This window comes from Hipposideros armiger, unplaced genomic scaffold (assembly GCF_001890085.2).
Source record: "Hipposideros armiger isolate ML-2016 unplaced genomic scaffold, ASM189008v1 scaffold_821, whole genome shotgun sequence".
NCBI lineage: Eukaryota > Metazoa > Chordata > Mammalia > Chiroptera > Hipposideridae > Hipposideros > Hipposideros armiger.
Window position 1 is genome coordinate 744208 of NW_017732171.1, and position 20029 is coordinate 764236.

General features: G+C 37.7%; 1 pseudogene; it reads right to left on the reverse strand.

Annotated features, from left to right (window-relative positions):
- Positions 1 to 1163: 1163 nt before the first annotated feature.
- On the reverse strand, positions 1164 to 2184 carry LOC109374423 (heterogeneous nuclear ribonucleoprotein A1-like; annotated as a pseudogene).
- Positions 2185 to 20029: the final 17845 nt, after the last annotated feature.

Sequence of the window (20029 nt, forward strand, 5' to 3'; positions counted from 1 at the left end):
TTTTATCTTTTCTTATGTCCAAGTAATATTCCATTGTATGTATGTACCATATCTTCTTTATCCAATCATCTATGAAAAGACACTGTTGTTTCCATGTCTTGGCCACCATGAATAATGTGCAATGAACATAGGGGTACATATATCTTCATGGATAAATGTTTTCAGGTTTTTTTGGTAGATAGCTAGAAGAGGGATTGCTGAGTTGTATGGTAATTCTATTTTTAATTTTTGAGGAACCTCCATACTGTTTTCCATAGTGGCTGTACCAATTTACATTCCCACCAACAGTGTATGAGGGTTGCTTTTTCTCCACAACCTCTCCAACACTTGTTATTACTTGTCTTATTGATAATAGCCATTTTAAGCTGGTGTGAGGTGGCATCTCACTGTGGTTTTGATTTGCATTTCCCTAATAGCCAGTGAAGTTGAGCATTTTTTCATGTATCTGTTGGCCGTTTGTCTTCTTGGGAGAAGTGTCTGTTCAGGTTCTCTGCCCATTTTTTAATTGGATTGACTGTGTTTTTGTGGTTGTGTTTTATGAGTTCTTTATATATTTTGGATAGTAGCCCCTTATGGGAGGTGTTGTTTGCAAATGTCTCCTCCCATTCAGTTGGTTGCCTCTTTATTTTGTTGATGGTTTCTTTTGCTGTGCAGAAACTTTTTAGTTTAATACAGTCCCATTCATTTATTTTACCTATTACTTCCCTTGCCTTTGAAGTTAAATTCATAAAATCCTCTCTGAACCTAAGGTTCATATGCTTTCTTCTATGCAATTTATTGTTTCAGGTCTTATATTTAGGTAATTGATCCATTTTCAGCTAATTTTGGTGTATGGTGACAGGTAGCATTCTAGTTTCATTCTTTTGCATTTGGCTTCCCAATTTTCCCAGCACCATTTATTTATTTATTTTTAAAAATACATTTATTCAGTGTCATGATCAGACTATTACATAGCAGTCAACAGCATGGGTGGGAAAAAATCTACATTAAAACCCTTTGTTGGAATGCTTTACACTTTCCACAGAACAGAAACTGAAATAACCTGTTATACAATTAGTCACAAATTCAGTCCTCGAGTTTTTTGCCCATACACATGAGTATTGTCTAAAACATGTCTTCTTTGTAGCAGTTAGGCCCTGCCACCGCTGTGCTCGGCTGAGCTCACAAATCTGTTGTAACCTGTAGCTTCCCTGTCACTTCTCTGGCTCTCCTCTCCTGCTAAGCTTTGTTTCCTGGCAGTAGTTAAAACCTTCTGCCACTGCCATAGCTACTTATGTTGCTGGAAGTGCCATAGCCACCTTGGTTTTTATGGTTTGGTAAAGTATTGGCCTCCACCGCCATTGGGGACAGAGCTTATGCCTCCAAGGTTTCTTCCTTTCATGAGTCCAAACTTTGAAAATTGATCATCATAATTGCCAAAATCACTGTAGCTTTCGCCACTTCCCAAAGTGCTTCCATCATTCTCAAATCCATTATAGCCATTCCCACTGCCACCATATCCTCCAGCATGACTGCCACCAAAGCCACCTCGATCACTGAAGTTTCCTCCATGACCAAAGCTGTCATTCCCGCCAAAACCACTTCCTCAACCACCACCAAAGTTTCCAGAACCACCTCGACCTTTTTGGCTAGATGAAGTACTAGGGATTTCCTTACATCACTGAAGTGGCCATTAGCAGGATGGTATTTCTGAATGACAATCTTGCCTATAGAGTCATGGTCATCAAATGTTACAAAAGCAAAGCCTACCTTTTTGCCACTGTCTCAGTCAGTCATGATTTCAGTCACTTCAACTTTCCCATACCATTCAGAATAATCTCTTAGGTGATGTTCTTCAGTGTCTTCTTTAATACCACTAACAAAAATCTTTTCTACAGTGAAGTGGGCACCAGGTCTTTGAGAATCTTCTCTGTGGCCAGCCATCTTTGGTCCCACAACTCCTCCATCCACATTGTGTGGTCTTGCGTTCATGGCTGCACCTACCTCCTCCACGATGGCACAGGTGACAAACCCACAGCCGCTGGAGTGCTTGGTGTTTGAGTCTCTCATCACCATACAGTCAGTGAGCATTCCCCATTGCTCAGAATGGCTCCTAAGACTCTCACTGATTGTTTCAAAGCTCAAACCTCTGATGAAGAGCTTCTGCAGCTGTTCTGGCTCTTTGGGAGACTCTGACTTAGACATGATGACCGCGGGAGGGGAGGCTTTAATGATGCATACTTGGCTGCGTCTACCAACAGAAAGGCCCAGCCCCATTTATTGAAGAGGCTTTCTTTTCCCCACTGTATGATTTTTGGGCCCTTTGTCAAAAATTATCTGCCCATATTTATGGGTTTATTTGTGGGTTTTCAATTTTATTCCATTGGTCTGTGTGTCTGTTTTTCTGCCAATATTATGCTGTTTTGATTATTGTTGCTCTGTAGTATAAATTGAAGTCAGGGAGTGTAATACTGCCAATCCTATGCTTTTTCTTAGGATTGCTTTGGCTATTTGGGGTCTTTTTTGATTCCACACAAATCTGATGACTTTTTGGTTCTATTTCTTGAAAAAAAATGCTATTGGGATTTTGATGGTGATTACATTAAATCTGTATATTGCTTTGGGTAATATGGCCATTTTAACTATGTTTCCATGTCTTGGCCACCGTAAATAAAGCTGCAATGAGCATCGAAGTACACATATCTTTACAGGTAAATGTTTTCAGATCTTTTGGGTAGATACCCAAGAGAGGAATTGCTAGGTCATATGGTAATTCTATTTTTTTAGTTTTTGAGTAATCTCCACACTGCCTTCCATAGTGGCTGCACAAATCTGCATTCCCAGCAACAGTGTATGAGGGTTCCTTTTTCTCCACAGCTTCTCCAACACTTGCTATTATTATTTGTCTTGTTGATGATAGCCATTCTAACTGGTGTGAGGTGATATCTCATGGTGGTTTTGATTTGCATTTCTCTGATGATTAGTGATGTTGAGCATTTTTTTCATATGTATGTTGGCCATCTGTATGTCCTCTTTGGAGAAATGTCTATTCAGGTCCTCTGCCCATTTTTTAATTGGATTGTTTGTTTTTTTGCTGTTGAGTTGTGTGAGTTCCTTATATATTTTGGATATTAGCCCATTATCAGAGGCCATTTTAACTATGTTGATTCTTCCAATCCTTAACATGGAATATCTTTGCATTTCTCTGTTATCTTCTTCAATTTCTTTTAAGAATGTCTTATAGTTTTCAGTGTATAGGTTCTTCACACCCTTTGTTAAGTTTATTCCTAGGTATTTTATTCATTTTACTGCAATTGCAAAAGGAATTGTTTCTTTCATTTCTTTTTCTGAAATTTTATTTTTAGTATTATATATAGGAATGCAGTGGATTTTTGTACATTGATTTTGTATCCTGTAACTTTACTGTATTTGTTTATTGTTTCTAATAGTTTTTTGGTGGAGTCTTTAGGGTTTTCTATATATAGCATCATGTCATCTGCAAAAAGTGACAATTTAACTTCTTCATTCCTAATTTGGATGCTTCTTATTTCTTTCTCTTGCCTGATTGCTCTGGCTAGGACTTCCAATACTGTGTTGAGTAACAGTGATGAAACGGGGCATCCTTGTCTTATTCCTGAACTTAGAGGAAAATCTTTCATTTTTACACCATTGAGTATGACATTAGCTGAGGGTTTGTCATAAATGGCCTTTATTATGTTGAGGTACTTTCCTTCTATACCCGTTTTATTAAGCGTTTTCATCAATAAATGGATGTTGTACCTTGTCAAACCAAATCAGAAATGAAAGAGGAGTTGTTATGATGGATACCACAGAAATAAAAAGGATCACACTAGAATACTATGAAAGACTATATGCCACCAACCTCAATAACCTAGAAGAAATGGACAAGTTCTTAGAAATATATAACCTTCCTAGACTGAATCATGAAGAACTTAAAAATATAAATAGACTGATCAACAGAAAGGAAATTGAAACAATCATCCAAAACCTCCCCAAATGCAAAAATCTAGGACCAGATAGCTACACTAGTGAAAACTACCAAACATTCAAAGATGATCTAATACCTGTCCTACTCAAACTGTTCCAAAAAAGTGAAGAAAAGGCAATACTTTCTAACTCATTTTATAAGGCCAACATTACCCCGATACCAAACCTGGAAAGGATAACACACAAAAAAAGAAAACTACAAACCAATATTGCTGATGAATACAAATACAAAAACCCTAAACAAAACACTACCAAATCAAATACAGCAATACATTAAAAAGATTAAACATCATGATCAAGTGGGGCTCATTCCAGGAGCACAAGGATGGTTCAATATATGCAAATTGATCAATATAATACCACGTAAACAAAATAAAGGATAAAAATCATATGATCATATCAATAGATGGAGGAAAATATACATTTATGATCTTTGGAAATGTGTGAGTCACCAATTCCAATTATCAGAAAAAATTCTGCCTCATCTTTGGGATACCTAAACTTACTTACAAAAATCAAGTCAAGAATCTCATGCTTTGTCTACTGTGCTAGCAGAGCAACTGTCCAGAGATGGAGGAGTGAATAAAGAAAATGTGTATATACATACAATGGAATATTATTCAGCTTTAAAAAGGAAGGAAATTCTGCCATTTGCTACAACATGCATGAACCTGGAGGACATTATGCTAAGTGAAATAAACTAGTCACACAAGGACACGTACTTCATGACTCCCGTTATGTAAGGCACCTAAAATACTCAAACTCATAGAAGCAGAGAGTTGAATGGTGGTTACCAGCCACTGGCGGAAGGGGTTAATGGGCAGTTGTGTTTAGCTGGTATAAAGTTCTAGTTATACAAGATGAATTTGTTCTAGCAGTCTGCCATACATCATAGTGCTTATAGTCAATAATACTGTATTGTGCACTTAAAAATGTGTTAAGAGGCTAGATCTCATGTTAAGTGTTCTTACCACAAAAACAAAAACAAAAAATAAAAACCAAAGGGACACAAGGAAACGTTTGGAGGTGATGGATATGTTTATTACCTTGATGGCTTCACGGGTATATGCTTATGTACAAACTCATCAAATTGTATATATTAAATATGTGCAGTTTTTGTACATAAAAAACAAAAACTAAACAAGTCAGTACACAAATCAACAAACATTTCCAACCACATGCCATTTGTTGCAGTGGAGTTCACTTTAATATTTTAAAAGGTCTAACAGCTTTCTAAAGAGAAACTCTCCTACTTTTTGAGTCTTATCTCCTATTGCCTCAATCTTCTCACAGTTCCATCTGATAGTTAAAATTCTGTTTACTTTCCAAAGCCATTTCAAATAATCCTTTCTCTAGGAAACTATTTTATCTGTCAAACCAAGATAATTACTTGTTCTCTTCCATGATACTTAACTTTTGCTTTTATTTTTTAAAAGTTTTTATAGCATCACAGAGTACCATAAGAGTAAAAAACCACCTTCGTCTATGATGTTTTGTTTCATTTTGACTAATGTATCAGGAAGATATCATATTGGTTCATTTTCATTAATGAGAGGGGTGCAGGCTGATTACTCAGATTATAACTCCTAACAGATAACTATAATGTATCTATTAAATTACTCCACGAATGAGGCGAAAACGAACTTTATCATTGGAAAATCATAAAAGGAAAGTGGAGAGACCGCTGAGATTTACATGCAAAATTACACCCCACCTCCATGCTATGTTTGGAGCACTGGTCTCCTTCCCTTCTTAGAATGTGGAGAGGTTTAAAGGGGCTGCGGAGCAAGGAAATCTTTCCCATTCCTTATAGTCACAATGCCCTCCCCTTCTGAATAGTGGCAGGTGCTGGGCACCTCAGTGGACATCTCTTTCCAAATTTTTTCAGAACCCTGAGAGCAGGCAGTGGCTGAAAGCAGTCAGGGGTGGGGAATCTTTCCTTCCCTTGGACAGGGACCGCAGCCTCTCTGGCTCCAACACTGCAGTCTCTCTGGCACATAGAGGTTCCCCAGATGTCCTGCTTCAAGCCCAAGTAGACACTTGGGCAATGTGGGCCAGTTTCCCTCCGCTCCAGGGGACTCTGCCATAACTCACTCTCAGATCTCCATTGAACCTCTGGTGCCTGAGAGAGGATCTCCACATACCAAGTCTACTTTGTTTCATTTCCTGTTCTCCAAGTATGGAAATTCATATCAATTAAGAGTTTAACTAATGGAGAACAGAAGGAAACTCTTAGCCTGGTATCAGGTTGATGCAGGAGAGGGGAGGAGGAATGAGGTAAATGACAATTTAACAAAATTTCTTCTGGTAAAAAAATTTCATGGTTGGAGCAGAAATGTATTTGGGTTTAGCAGGCCAGCATCCATTTCCTCTCCCTAAAGCATCCCACATTTTTTTGAGGTATTACTTTTTCCTTGTTGAATGCAGTCTGGTGGACTGTGAACAATGGCTTTGTCCTTTCCCAACTAAGAAATGTGCACATGAGCTGATCCAAACCAGTGGAGAACTTGGACAGAGGAATAAAGATTAACAATGGTTGGAGTTTCATTCCTCCCTGAGGTGGGAGATGGAGGGAGGGATGTTTTGACTGTCCAGTTGCTGATTCCTGCTTTGCAGCTTGAAAGACAGCCTTGGTTCTGGACCATTTCAAAACCTAGCCCCTGATACTTTTCCACATAAGCTCTGTTTAACTTCAGCAAAATGGGATTATTTCTGTTGCTTACAATCAGAGAAGCTTTATTATAAAATGGCATACCTCAGAAAAATAAGCTGTAGGATAAATATTGATATCTCAACTATATTAGGCCCTTATTACTTGGTCCATGGTTTGCACCAAGATTAACCCTCTGTCGGGCGCAACTGATCTCACAGATTCATTGCACACAAATTTTCAAATATCCCTAGCAGTTAAGTATTGTGACTCATGGCTTCCGTATCTTCCCCCTCTACTGTAACCTATTGTCAGTCGTGTTTGTGACTTAGTACAGTAAAGACATATTTCATAGCAGCATCTTTGTGTGCAATGAATCTGTGAGATCAGTTGCACCCAAAAGAGGGTTAAGCACCAAATATAGCAATATTAAGTATACAAGGGAATTTGCATATTTTTGTACACTTCAGAGAAAAAAATCTGCAGCATTTGAAAGTATTTTGTTCACTTCAAAGAGAGCTAACAAACAGTCCTTTGGGATGGTTCTAAACCTCAGGCATCAACAAACTAAATGATGAAAACATGAATTCCTCTCTTCACTTTTAGATAAGATTGCTTGCGTTAATAAACACTAGTGTAGTGTATAGTCAACCATACACTGTCTGAATGAAAAGCCAAAACATTTGTTCCCATATAAAATTTATTCCACTAGCTGGAGTGTTTGTAGTAATGTGAAAAGATCATTTCTTTTAAAACATTTATAGGTGAGAAAAAATATAAGCTAACAATTTTAGAAGATTCACTTATTGATATACTTTATCATGCAGAGAAGTTGGAGTGCCAATATGCTTTGCTATACATGGCCCAAGTACTTTATGACTGAGGTTTCTTTGTAGTCTCAAGAAAGGTAAGGGCCTAAATGAGCAAAAACAACAGCAAGGAAACAATATTGAACATATGGTGGCACCATAAGATAAGTCTGTACAATGAAAATCAACTATAGTAAATGTTCCTCTTAAGGATTCCTGAGGGAAGTCACTTCATTGGAGATCAACATGGTATTGCCTGCCACTATAGTGAGTCCAACACTAGTTTGTCTTGCACTATTAGAATAGATTGTTCTTTAATAGGTGAGAACCAGATTAAACAGTGTTCTCATGCTTCAGGCTCATGTTTGGGGGTGAGGAAGGCTTTTATTAAAATATTAGAATGACATCCACTGAGGCAAGATGATCCCCATTATCAGCGCTACTAGAAACAGACTGAGAAAAAAGATTCACCTGCCCCATCTCATGCTAACTCCCAGGCTTCCGATAGCTACAATTTCTACACATTGCAATTGTTATTTTGGCAAGCTTTCTGAAAACTCACATATGTGGTTGATATGTGTCATATCTAGTGAATGATCCTTATGGCAAATCTCAACTCAACTGAAGCGTGCTTTAGTTGTACTTTCCTTTGATTTATAACTCTATCTTGTGGTTTACCTCATCAGCTGGTAATTTGACTGCCATCCCAAGTTAGATGATTAAACAATAATAGCTACCAAGGCTGTTACTGTGCAAGGTTCTTAACAAACTTTATCAAATTTAACTCTGAAAGGTGGCTATTGTTATCATCTCCATTGTATAGACTTTCTAAAAAAGGAAGGTTCAGAGGAACTTGTCTGAGGTCACACAGACAGTGAGAGACTGAGATTTTATATAAACCTAGACTCCAAAATTGATGTTCTTTATCCTTTACCATGTTACCTATGTAGAAACAACTATCAGTAATTTCATGTTAGAGCTGGGAATCTATTCAGATGTAATAAAGTGTAAAAGATAATAAAACAGGCTTTAGACCCAGACAACTTGGGCTTCATTTTTACTTTAGCCTCTTACTTGAGGGTGACCCTGGGAAAGTGAGGTAACTTCACATCTCTGTGACTCAGTTTCCTCATCTGAAAAATGGGGATGATAATGGAATCTACCTTACAGGTGTGCTGTAAAGATCAAATGTTTAAATGCAAGGCAAGCTTTTGGTACAGTGTTTAGCACACAAATGCTCCATTGCTCTATAAATGTTAGTTATTAATATTCCTTATATGATGTCTGGTGATATGATTCCCCTTGCCAGTTTTGATCAAGTCTGAGATTCTGGGGACCTGTTTTGAAACAGCATGGTGTTGCTTTCTTGAGACCTATTATTGATCAGTTAGGATTAATTATGTGGCTCTTATAAGTTGGCAACATCAAATTAGGCAGATGCAACAGGATAAAAAGCAGTGTAAGAGGGTGACCAGTTAGCTCAGTTGGTTAGAGCGTGGTGCTGATAACACCAAGGTTGTCAGTTCTATCCCTGCATGGGCCACTGTGAGCTGCACCCTCCATAAAACAGTCAACTATGCCATTGTAGCATGGAAGCAATGTGTAACCAATGACCATGGCTGTTCCCCAATAAAAAAAAATTAAAACAAAAAGTAGTGTAAGATAGTTTCACTCTCCAAAAGGAATTTCTAGCTGGAGTCAAGTTTTAAAAGAAAAAGTCACAGCTAAATGACTCATGCAGGAGACCCGGACTCCTTTAGCCCATCATAAGCCATCTTTCTAAGGGCTGTCATGTCCTGGAGGGCTGCCTCTGAATTACGTGTAGGTACTCGACCTCACAAGGACCCCTCCACTTGTAGTCTTTTTCCAAACTCAGCCCCAATCTCAGTCTTTCTCTTTTTCCTTCCCTCCCCATTTCAAAAGCCATCTCTCTTTCTCCCCTCGTGCTGAGTTGTGGGACAGGCAAAATTGTCGTTTAATGGGCTGAGGTTTCACAAAGGGCAAGAAGAACCAATGATTTTAGCCATCCTATTTCTATATGTTCTGTAAAAATCCATTGGGCAAATTTACAAGATCTGGCCAACTGTTTGAAATGAGGAAAGAGGAAAATATGCAGAAAACATTGCTATTTCAAAAACCATCCTGACACATCTATATAAAACACTCTGGAGTCTTTCCTCAAGATGTAGCTGGGGCTACTTCTCATGGGCACAGTCCAGCCAATGCTCACTAAGTGTTCATACAAAACATTGGTCTTTAATTTGTAAACGTTTCCATTAACCCAGGACTGATAGGTGGTGCTCATTCATGTGACTCCAATACAATTGTGTATATTAGCTTAATCAAACAATTTATATGGCTTGTTTGATGTTTGTTTATTTATTCAGAGGTTGACAAGGTTTAGGACATATAATAATGACTGAACTTTGAGTAAGAATTCTAAAGAAAAAAATTTTGAATGACATATGAAAAGAGAAATCCAATAAACTGTGAGTTTAAAATAAACTCTGTGAAATAAACACAGGCAAAGAGCACTAAAGAAAAAAAAGACTACTAGGGATTAGAAAAAATAAGAAAGGAGAGTCCAACAATACAATAATCAATAAGCCACAACCAATATGGACAAGCATATGGTTAATATATGAGTGACAGCTGTGAGCACTGAGATGCAGGAAGTAGCATAAAGAGTAAACACACAAAATGCTGTTTTGAGGGAAAAGGTTCCACTTCATTCAATCTCTGAGACACCCACTCTATTATGAGAGCTGCCTTTTAAGAGACACAAGAAGCACAACTCCACAAAGAAGGTAAATGCTCATACAATTCAGCAATGGCACTTGTCTCATTGTGTCCCTAGATCAAATCTCTGCCTGGAAATGGTTCCTAGTTCTTTGAATGCTCAGTCAGAGAAATAAAATGTTTTCCTGTTTTATTATTAGTTCTTTTTTTCTTTTTTTTAAAAAAGATTTTATTGGGGAATTGGGGGACGGGAACAACATTGCATATCAGAAAAGGGGAACAGATAAATTGCTGTCCCTTTGTTCTTCAGTCTAGTAGTGGAGGAAGTCACTTCACTGGCCATGTTGGTATTATCATTGCGCTCTTCCCGGGTGAGGCAGATCGGTTGCCGGCCACTGGATGGCCGGGCCGCTCCTGGCGGCTGACAGCAGCTCCCGAAAGCTCACAGCAGCTGCCGGCCAGCCCCATTGCAGCCAACGCTGTCGTTGGCGACTCACGCAGCCCAGCTCCAAGTTGAGCTGTTGTTCACCATCTTAGCTGTAGAGGGCACAGCGTCACTGGCCCTCATGTGGGATCCAAATGGGGGCCCTGCTGCTCAGAGCTGGCGTCCCAAGCCAACTCCTATCCAACGCGCCACTCAGCCGGCCCTATTACTAATTCTTAAAACATGCCTAAATGATGCATGCTGAGGCAGAACATCTAGGTTTTTTAAATATATAAATTCTCAGGTGATACAGTAATCTTACGTGCACCACCCCACTCATGTGCACTGATGAGATATATGAAACAATTAGAGAATAACACAATACACTATGTAGTTTAGCTAGAGTGTAGTGTGTTATTCACTAATAATTAAAATGTTTTTATGTTTCAATTACAGTTGACATACAATATTATATTAGTTTCAAGTGTACAAGACAGTGATTAGACATTAACACAACTTACAAAGTGATCGCCCTGATAAATCCAGTACTCATCTAACACCATGCATAGTTATTACAATACTACAGACTGTACTCCGCATGCTATACCCTACAACCCCATGACTATTTTGTAACTACCAATCTATACTTCTTAATCCCCTCCTTCCTTCACCCATCCCCCAACCCCTCCCCATCTGGTAACCCTCAAAATGCTCTCTATCTATGAACTTGTTTCTGTTTTGATTGTTCATTTATCTTCTTCTCTAGATTCCACATATAAGTGAAATCATATGACATTTGTCTTGCTCTGTCTGACTTACTCCACTCAGCATAATACCCCCTAGGTCCATCCAGGTTGTTGCAGATGGCAAGATTTCATTCTTTTTTATGACTGAGCAATATTCCACTGTATACACACATATATACTTTCTCTTCTTTATTCATTCACCCGGTGTTGGAAACTCAAGTTGCCTCCACATTTTGGCTATTGTAAATAATGCTGCAATGAACTTATGGATACATATGTATCTTCTAAGTAGTGTTTTGGGTTTTTTTGAATAAATATCCAGGAGTAGGATTACTGGGTCCTTCTTTGTACCTTGTTATAGTCTTTGTTTTAAAGTTTATTTTGTCTGGTATAATCATTGCTACCTCAGCTTTTTGTTTTTATTTCCATTTTCATGAAATACCTTTTTCCATCCTTTTACTTTCAGCCTGTGATTAAATAATTATTCAAGAATTGTTGTGTGAAAACTATCAAAACAGTAGAGATTAGAGCAGGATCTTCATATATGAGAACTGGACCCATCAGGGATGGCTTTTTTCCATTAAAAATAGACCTTGGTAGGGGATTTGAAGATTTTGTAAACTATGGGGAATATGGGAAGGAAAAGAGTACATACTAGAATCCCTGTAATCATTTTGAGTGTGATTCAGATTTAGAATTCTATACATACCATTTGTAAATTTTGATTATTACTGAAAAGGAGGAGAGTTTTCTGGAGCACACTGAAGACATCATTTAATCCTCATGCAATTTATTAACAATATCTTAGGCACTACAACCACTTCCCTAGGACTTCTTTTTTTTTTTTTTTAAAGATTTTTTATTGGGGAATTAGGGGGATAGGAACAGTGCTGGGGAATTGGGGGAAGGGGAACAGACAAGTTACTGTCGTTTTGTTCTTCAATCTGGTTGTGGAGGATGTCGCTTCACTGGCCCAAGTTGGCACCATCATCGCGCTCTTCTCTGGCGAGGCAGATCAGTCGCCGGCTTCTGGACGACCGCTCACTGCGGCTGCTGGCCGCTCACGCTGGCTGCTGGCTACATACGGTAGCCCATGGCAACCCACTGCCACAGGGGCTGCAGCCTACGCCGTCGCCGGCGACTCATGGCAGCCCAGCTCCAGGTTGAGCTGTTGTTCAGCATCTCAGCTGCAGAGGGCAGTGTCACTGGCCCTCATATGTGGGATCCGAACCGGGGCCCTCTGGCATCCCAAGCCAGTTCTTAACCATCGCGCCACTCGGCCGGCCCCCCTAGGACTTCTTATTTGATGCATCTGCTTTTGGACAAAAACAAACATTAGCTAAAGTTTGATATTAAATTTATGAAAATTTTGATGCAATACTTGCTAAACATACTTAATAAAACATGCTTTATCTTGTGGTCTTTGAGGTAATGCATCAAGTATGTGAATCCTCAAAAATGAAAGTAGTAGCAAAATAATCAAATCAAGAGGAAATGAAACGGTTATACTGTAATAATTTGATGAAAACTTACAAAATACAGTGGCTCACGAGACCACTTTTACCATTTTGATGTACTAATAGATACTGGGTATGAGGCAAATGTTCACAAAGCAGACTTAATTCAAAGTATTTGAAGACATATATACTCCCACTGTTTGGGAGACCTACTTCCCTTGTAGTTATGAGAAAATGTGGAAAATGAATAGGTTCCCATGACTAAGTATGTATGATTAAATTTTTAGAAATTGTACAAGGAAAATTACAAATATAATTTTAACTCCACATAATATATGTGACCTATGCTGATGACAACCAACCAATCAGACAAACTTATTTACATTTAAAAATATAACTAGAGTATGTATGAAATAAGTAGAGCAACTTAGAACTTGCAGAGAGGAAACATTTATGATTTACTCCCTATTCTCATCCAATGTAAGAATTGTTTTTACAGTATCACTCACAGATGGTCAGACACCTTCTGGTTGAACAGGTGTAGTATCATTTCTCTACAAAGTCTATTTTGTACAGCTGTAATTTATGGGAGGCTTTGTCTTCTGCTTAACTAGAATTTACCTCCCTGTGACTTTTATTGTTTGATCCAAGTTTTGCTCTCCAAAACTTCAAAGGAATATTTTAATTCAAATCAATTCAATTAATGAATATCATAAAGTAGTTCTGCCAGAGATCGAGGTAATTGCTGGCATACAAAGATTAATAAGACACATTTATTGACATATCTCTTCTGACTTGACAGCTATTCAAATTCCAGAAGACAAATTCTATATCCTCCTTGATTCTTTCCTATAAATCAAAGATCTCTAGGTCCTTGAACCATATTAAGTTCTTTTACAATCTCAATCACTCAATTTCTAAATGTTCACAATTAAATTACCAATCTAATTAAAATTTTAATATAGAACTATTAACTGGGAATTTCCTGCTGTAAGATTTTGCACCTGAGAACAGACGCTCTATGTAGAACTTACTGGAGAATGGGGGGCCAAAAATGGTCTAATGGACCCCTAGCTGATCTTCCACCTCAGGGACATATAAGAAGTAAGAGCAACAAGAGAGAAATATTATTAGTGGTGATTTCTTTGGAGAGAGTTAATGGGGTGCTGGGCATTTCTGTATTCTCACTGGTATTGCTCCTATTTTTATCTTCACAACTCAAGCCAAGAAAGAGGAAGGGTTGTTAGAGAACACTCAGAAAAGCTTAAAATATATTCCATGGAGTTAGAACATGGTTCTTTTTCCCGTTTAAATGTCTTGGGGTGACACTGGTTAATTATATAGGTTTCAAGTGCACAATTCTATAATATATCATCTATATATTGCATGGTGTATTCACCACCCAAAGTCAAATTTCCTTCTGTCACCATATATTTGACCCCTTCACCTTCTTCTGCCTTGCCTCCTCCTCACCCTCTGGTAACCACTAAACTGTTGCTCAGCTTCACTAACTATTAGGGAAATGCAAGTAAAAACCACATTGTGGGCCAGCCGAGTGGCTCAGTTGGTTAAGAGCTCGCTCAAGAGTGCGACCTATGAGCAACAGGGTCGCTGGTTCCATTCACCGCCTGAGCTGAGCAGCCGCTGAACTGCCAACAGGTGGCAGGATGGCTCAGCTAAAAAACAAAAACTAAAAAACCCCACCACATTGAGATACCACCTCACACCTGTCAAAATGGCTATTATCAATAAGACAAGTAATAACAAGTGTTGGAGAGGCTGCGGAGAAAACAGAACCCTTCTACACTGCTGGTGGGAATGTAAATTGGTACAGCTGCTATGGAAAATAGTATGGAGGTTCCTCAAAAAATTAAAAATAGAATTACCATACAACTCAGCAATCCCTCTTCTGGCTAGCTACCAAAAAAATCTGAAAACATTTATCCATTAAGATATATGTACCCCTATGTTCATTGCAGCATTACTCATGGTGGCCAAGACATGAAAACAACCAAAGTGTCCCTCGATAGATGATTGGATAAAGAAGATGTGGTATATATACACAAGGGAATACTACTCAGCCATAAGAAAAGATGAAACACTGCCATTTGCAACAACATGTATGAATCTTGAGATTATTCTGCTAAGTGAAATAAGTCAGATGGAAAAAGTTGAGAACTATATGATTTCACTCATGTGGGAGAGAAAACTGAAAGCAACAAATGAAAAAAACAAGCAAAAAAACAAGCAAAAACTCATAGACACTGCATAACAAGTTTTATCTGAAAAAGTTTAGAAATAAGAGACTGAAAGTGTCTGTTTCTAGTAGAGGAGGAAAAGCTCCAGTGGTAAAGCTATACTTCCATTAATGGGGAAGCAAAAATGAAAGTGTTCCTTGGACCAGAAGGGACACACAAAAGGAAGTTGGACTTGGATTATTCTGAAAGGCCCCCTTCTCAAAGATCTGGCTGCTGTGGCTAAGTGAATGTGTGAGGTACCACTAGAAGCAGGGGCTGAGGAGAGAGTTTAGGTAAGCTTCCAGAAGCTAAGAAATATTGTGGGGAGTCCCCTCCAAAGCAGCAAAAAACAATTGTGGTAGATTGATTGTAATAATGCCCCCAGTTCCTTATCCTTAAAGTATCTAGCCATTTGCAATGCAACCTTGCAGCAAGAGAGAAGCATTTATTTCCCCAGCCTTTGAATAGAGGCTGGCCTTATGACTTTGGCCAAGAGAATGCAGTGTAAGTGGCAGCGTGCCAGTTTCAAGCCAAGCATTAAGGCACTTTACATGCTGCTGCTGGGGATTCTGGTGCTGCTGCTTTGCTCTCCCCTCCTCCTCCTCCTCCTCCTCTCCCCCTTCCCCTCCTCCTCTACCTCCTCTACCTCCTCTTTCCCCTTCTCCTCTGCCTCCAACCCTGCCTCCTCCTCCTTCTCATTTCAGCCAAAGCTGGAAAAACTATAAATTGAGTGAAAATCTCAGATTTAGATTTTTTTCATTTTTTAAAAAATTATTACTAGTTTCAGGTGTACAAAACAATGTACTAGTTAGATACTTATACCCCTCACAAAGGTATAACCCACCCCCAATCTACTACCCCTCTGACATCATATATATGGGTATAGCTATTACAATACTATTAACTATCTTCCCTATGTTGTACTCCACATCATGTGAAATTATATATATATATATATATATATATATATATATATATATATAGTTATATATAGTTATATATAGTTAGATAGTTATAATTGACATTCTTCAGGTGTACAGCACAGTGGTCAGGCATCCACACAGTCTATGAAGTGGTCTCCCTAACAAATCCAGTGCCCATCTGGTACCCTACATAATGTTTACAACATTACTGATCATATTTCCCGTACTGTCTTTCATATCCCCATGACTATATTGTGACTACTAATTTGCACTTTCTAATCCCTTCACCTTCTCCCCCATCCTCATCCCCGTCCCATCTAGCAACCATCAGTTTTTTTTCCTATATCTCTGAGTCTATTTCTGTTTTGTTTGCTCGTTTATTCTGTTCTTTGGATTCCACATATAAGTGAGATCGTATGGTATTTGTCTTTCTCAGTCTGACTTATTTCACTTAGCATAATATTCTCTAGGTCCATCCATGTTGTTGTAAATGGTAAAATTTCATTCTTTTTTATAGCCAAGTAATACTCTATTGTATAAATTACCACAGCTTCTTTATACAATCGTCTATCTATGGGCATTTCGGTTGTTTCCATATCTTGGCTACTGTAAATAATGCTGCAATAAACATGGGATGCATATATTTTTTTGAATTAGTGTATTGGATTCCTTTGGATAGATGGATACCCAGAATTGGAATTGCTGAGTCATAGGGTAGTTCCATTTTCAAATTTTTGTTTTCCATAGTGCTTGCATTATTCTGAAATCCCACTAACAGTGCACAAGGGTTCTTTTTTCTCCACATCCTCACCAATACTTGTTGTTTGTTGATTTATTGATGATAGCCATTCTGACAGGAGTGAGGTAGTATCTCATTGTGGTTTTTATTTCCATTTCTCTAATGATTAGTGACATTGAGCATTTTTTCATGTCTATTGGCCATCTGTATGTCCTTTTTGGAAAAATGTCTCTTCATGTCCTCTGCCCATTTTTTATTTGGGTTGTTTGGTTTTTTGGTGTTGAGTTGTGTGAGTTTTTTATAAATTTTGGATACTAACCCCTATCAGATATAACATTGGCAAATATCTTCTCCCATTCAATAGGATGCCATTTTGTTTTATTGATAGTTTCCTTTGCTGTGAAAAAACTTTTTAGTTGATGTAATCTCACATGTTATTTTTTCTTTTGTTTCCCTTGCCCAAGGGGCTATATCAATAAAAATATTGCTAAGGGTAATGTCTGCAAATTTACTCCCTATATTTTCTTATAGGAGTTTTATATTTTTGGGTCTTACATTTAAGTCTTTTATCCATTTTTAATTTATTCTTGCATATGGCATAAGAAGGCAGTTCAGTTTCATTTTTTGCATGTATCTGTCCAGTTTTCTCAGCACCATTTATTAAATCGATTTTCTTTACCCCAATGTAAATTCTTGCTTCCATTGTCATAGATTAAATGGCCTTATAAGTATGTTTTTATTTTGGGCTCTCTATTCTGTTCAATTGATCTATATGTCTGTTTTAATGCCAATACAGTGCTGTTTTTATTACTATAGTCTTGTAGTATGATTTGATGTCAGGTAGCATGATACCTCCCACTGTGTTCTTATTTCTCAAGTTGCCCTGGCTATTCGGGGTCTTTTATGGTTCCATATAAATTTTAGGATTATTTGTTTTAGTTCTGTGAAAAATGTCATTGGTAGTTTGATAGGAATTGCATTGAATCTATATATTGCCTTAGGTAGTATGGACATTTTATCTATATTAATCTTTCCTATCCATGAACATGGTATGTGTTTCAGATTTAGATTTTAATGCCTGAAATTGAGAATGTTCATAACTAAGAGTAACTGAAAAAGCTTTGAGATGTGCTCATGTGGGAAAAACTCTGAAATTGAAGCAAGAAAAATATATAAGGTATTTGAAAGACACTTATGTGGGGAAAATATAGTTATTTTATAATTTCACCCCACTGAATCAACTCATTGAAGAAACTGCCTCTATGTGTATTTTAGATATAAATATCTGTTTTAGTAAATAAAGTGTTTCTCAACATTTTCTCCCAGTTAACTCACTTCTTTTTTTATTTAAAAAATATTTTTATTAAAATACAGCTAACATACAATATTATATTAGTTCCAGGGGTACACTATAGTTATTCAACATTTATATACCTAAAAAAGTGATCACCATGACAAGTCCTGCAACCTTCTGACACTGTACCACGCTATCACAATATTACTGACTGTATTCTCTATTCTTATACACTACATTCTAATGACTTACTTGTCTTATACATGGAAATTTGGATGGCTTATTCCCCTTCACCTTTTCCACCTTTTAAAATTTTTCAATTACAGTTGACATTCACTATTATTTTGTATTAATTTCAGGTGTACAGTATAGTGGTTAGACATTTGTGTAATTTAAGAAATGATCCCCCTGACTAGTCTATTACTCACCTGACATTATACATAGTTATTACCATATTATTGACTGTATTGCCTATGCTTTACACTCCCATGACTATTTTGTAACTATCAGTTTGTACTTCTCATTCCATCATTAACAACCTGCCTTCCAACCCCTCCCATCTTCACCCCAACAAATCTAGTACCCATCTGACACCATGCATAGTTATAACAATATTATTGACTATATTCCTTATGCTATACCCTACATCCCTATGACTACTTTGTAACAAAAAACTTGTACTTCTTGATCCCATTCCCCTTTTTACTCTCCCCCAACATCCCTCCCATCTGGCAACCATCAAAATGTTCTCTGCATCTATGAGTTTGTTTCTGTTTTGTTTGTTTATTTTGTTTTTTAGATTCCACATATAAGCAAAGTCTCACTGCATGTGTCTTTCTCTGTTCGACACTCCACTCAGCACAATTCCCTCCAGGTCCATCCATGCCACTGCAGATGGCAAGAACCCATTCCCTTCCTTGGCCAAGCAATATTCCCATTGTATATATGTACACCTCCCCTTTATCCATCCTTCTATTGACGGACACCCAGGCTGCCTCCACATCTTGGCTACTGTAAACAATGCTGCAATGAACATATGTATGCACACGTCCCCTCGAAGTAATGTTTTGGTTTTATTCGGATAAATACCCAGAAGTGGGATTACTGGGTCCTTCTTTGTCTGTTCTTATTGCCTTTGTTTTAAAGTCTATTTTGTTTCGTATATGTATAGCTACCCCATGTTTTTTTTTTGTTTGTTTGTTTCCATTTTCATGAAATATCTTTTCTCATCCCTTTACTTTCAGCCTGGGTGTGCCTTTCAATCTGAAGTGAGTCTATTAAAGGCAGCATATGTAAGGTTTTTTTTTTCTTATCTACTCAGCCCTCCTATGTCTTTTGATTGAAGCATTTAATCCACTTACATTGAAGTACTTGTTGATAGATATGTAGTTATTGTGATTTTATTATTCATAATTTAGATCTTTCTTTTTTCATCTTAGATAAGTCCCGCTAACATTTCTTGTAATACTGGTTTAGTGATGATGAACTCCTTTAGCTTTTTCTTGTCTGGGAAGCTCTTATCTGTCCTTCGATTCTAAATGATAGCTTTGCTGGGTAGGGTACCCTTGGTTGTAGGTCCTTGCTTTTCATCATGTTTTATATATATATATATATAATTTTTTAAAGAAGTTTTTAATTTTTTTAAAGGTTGGATTTATTTATTTTTATTTTTTTAAACTTTATTTGGGAACAACGTGGTTTTTTTTCAGGACCCATCAGCTCCAAGTCCAGTTGCCGTTTTCAGTCTAGTCGTGGGGGGTTGCAGCCCATCATCCGATGCGGCAGTCGAACCAGCAACCTTGTTGTTAACAGCATGCACTCTAACAAACTGAGCCACCTGGCTGCCCCCATGTTGAATATTTTGTGCCAATCCCTTCTGGCCTGCAAAGTTTCTGTTGAGAAATCAGTTGACAATCTTAGGGGAGCTCCCTTATAAGTTAGTAGTTGCCTTTCTCTTGCTGCTTTTAGAATTTTCTCTTTGTCTTCAACCTTTGCCATTCTAATTATAATGTGTCTTGCTGTGG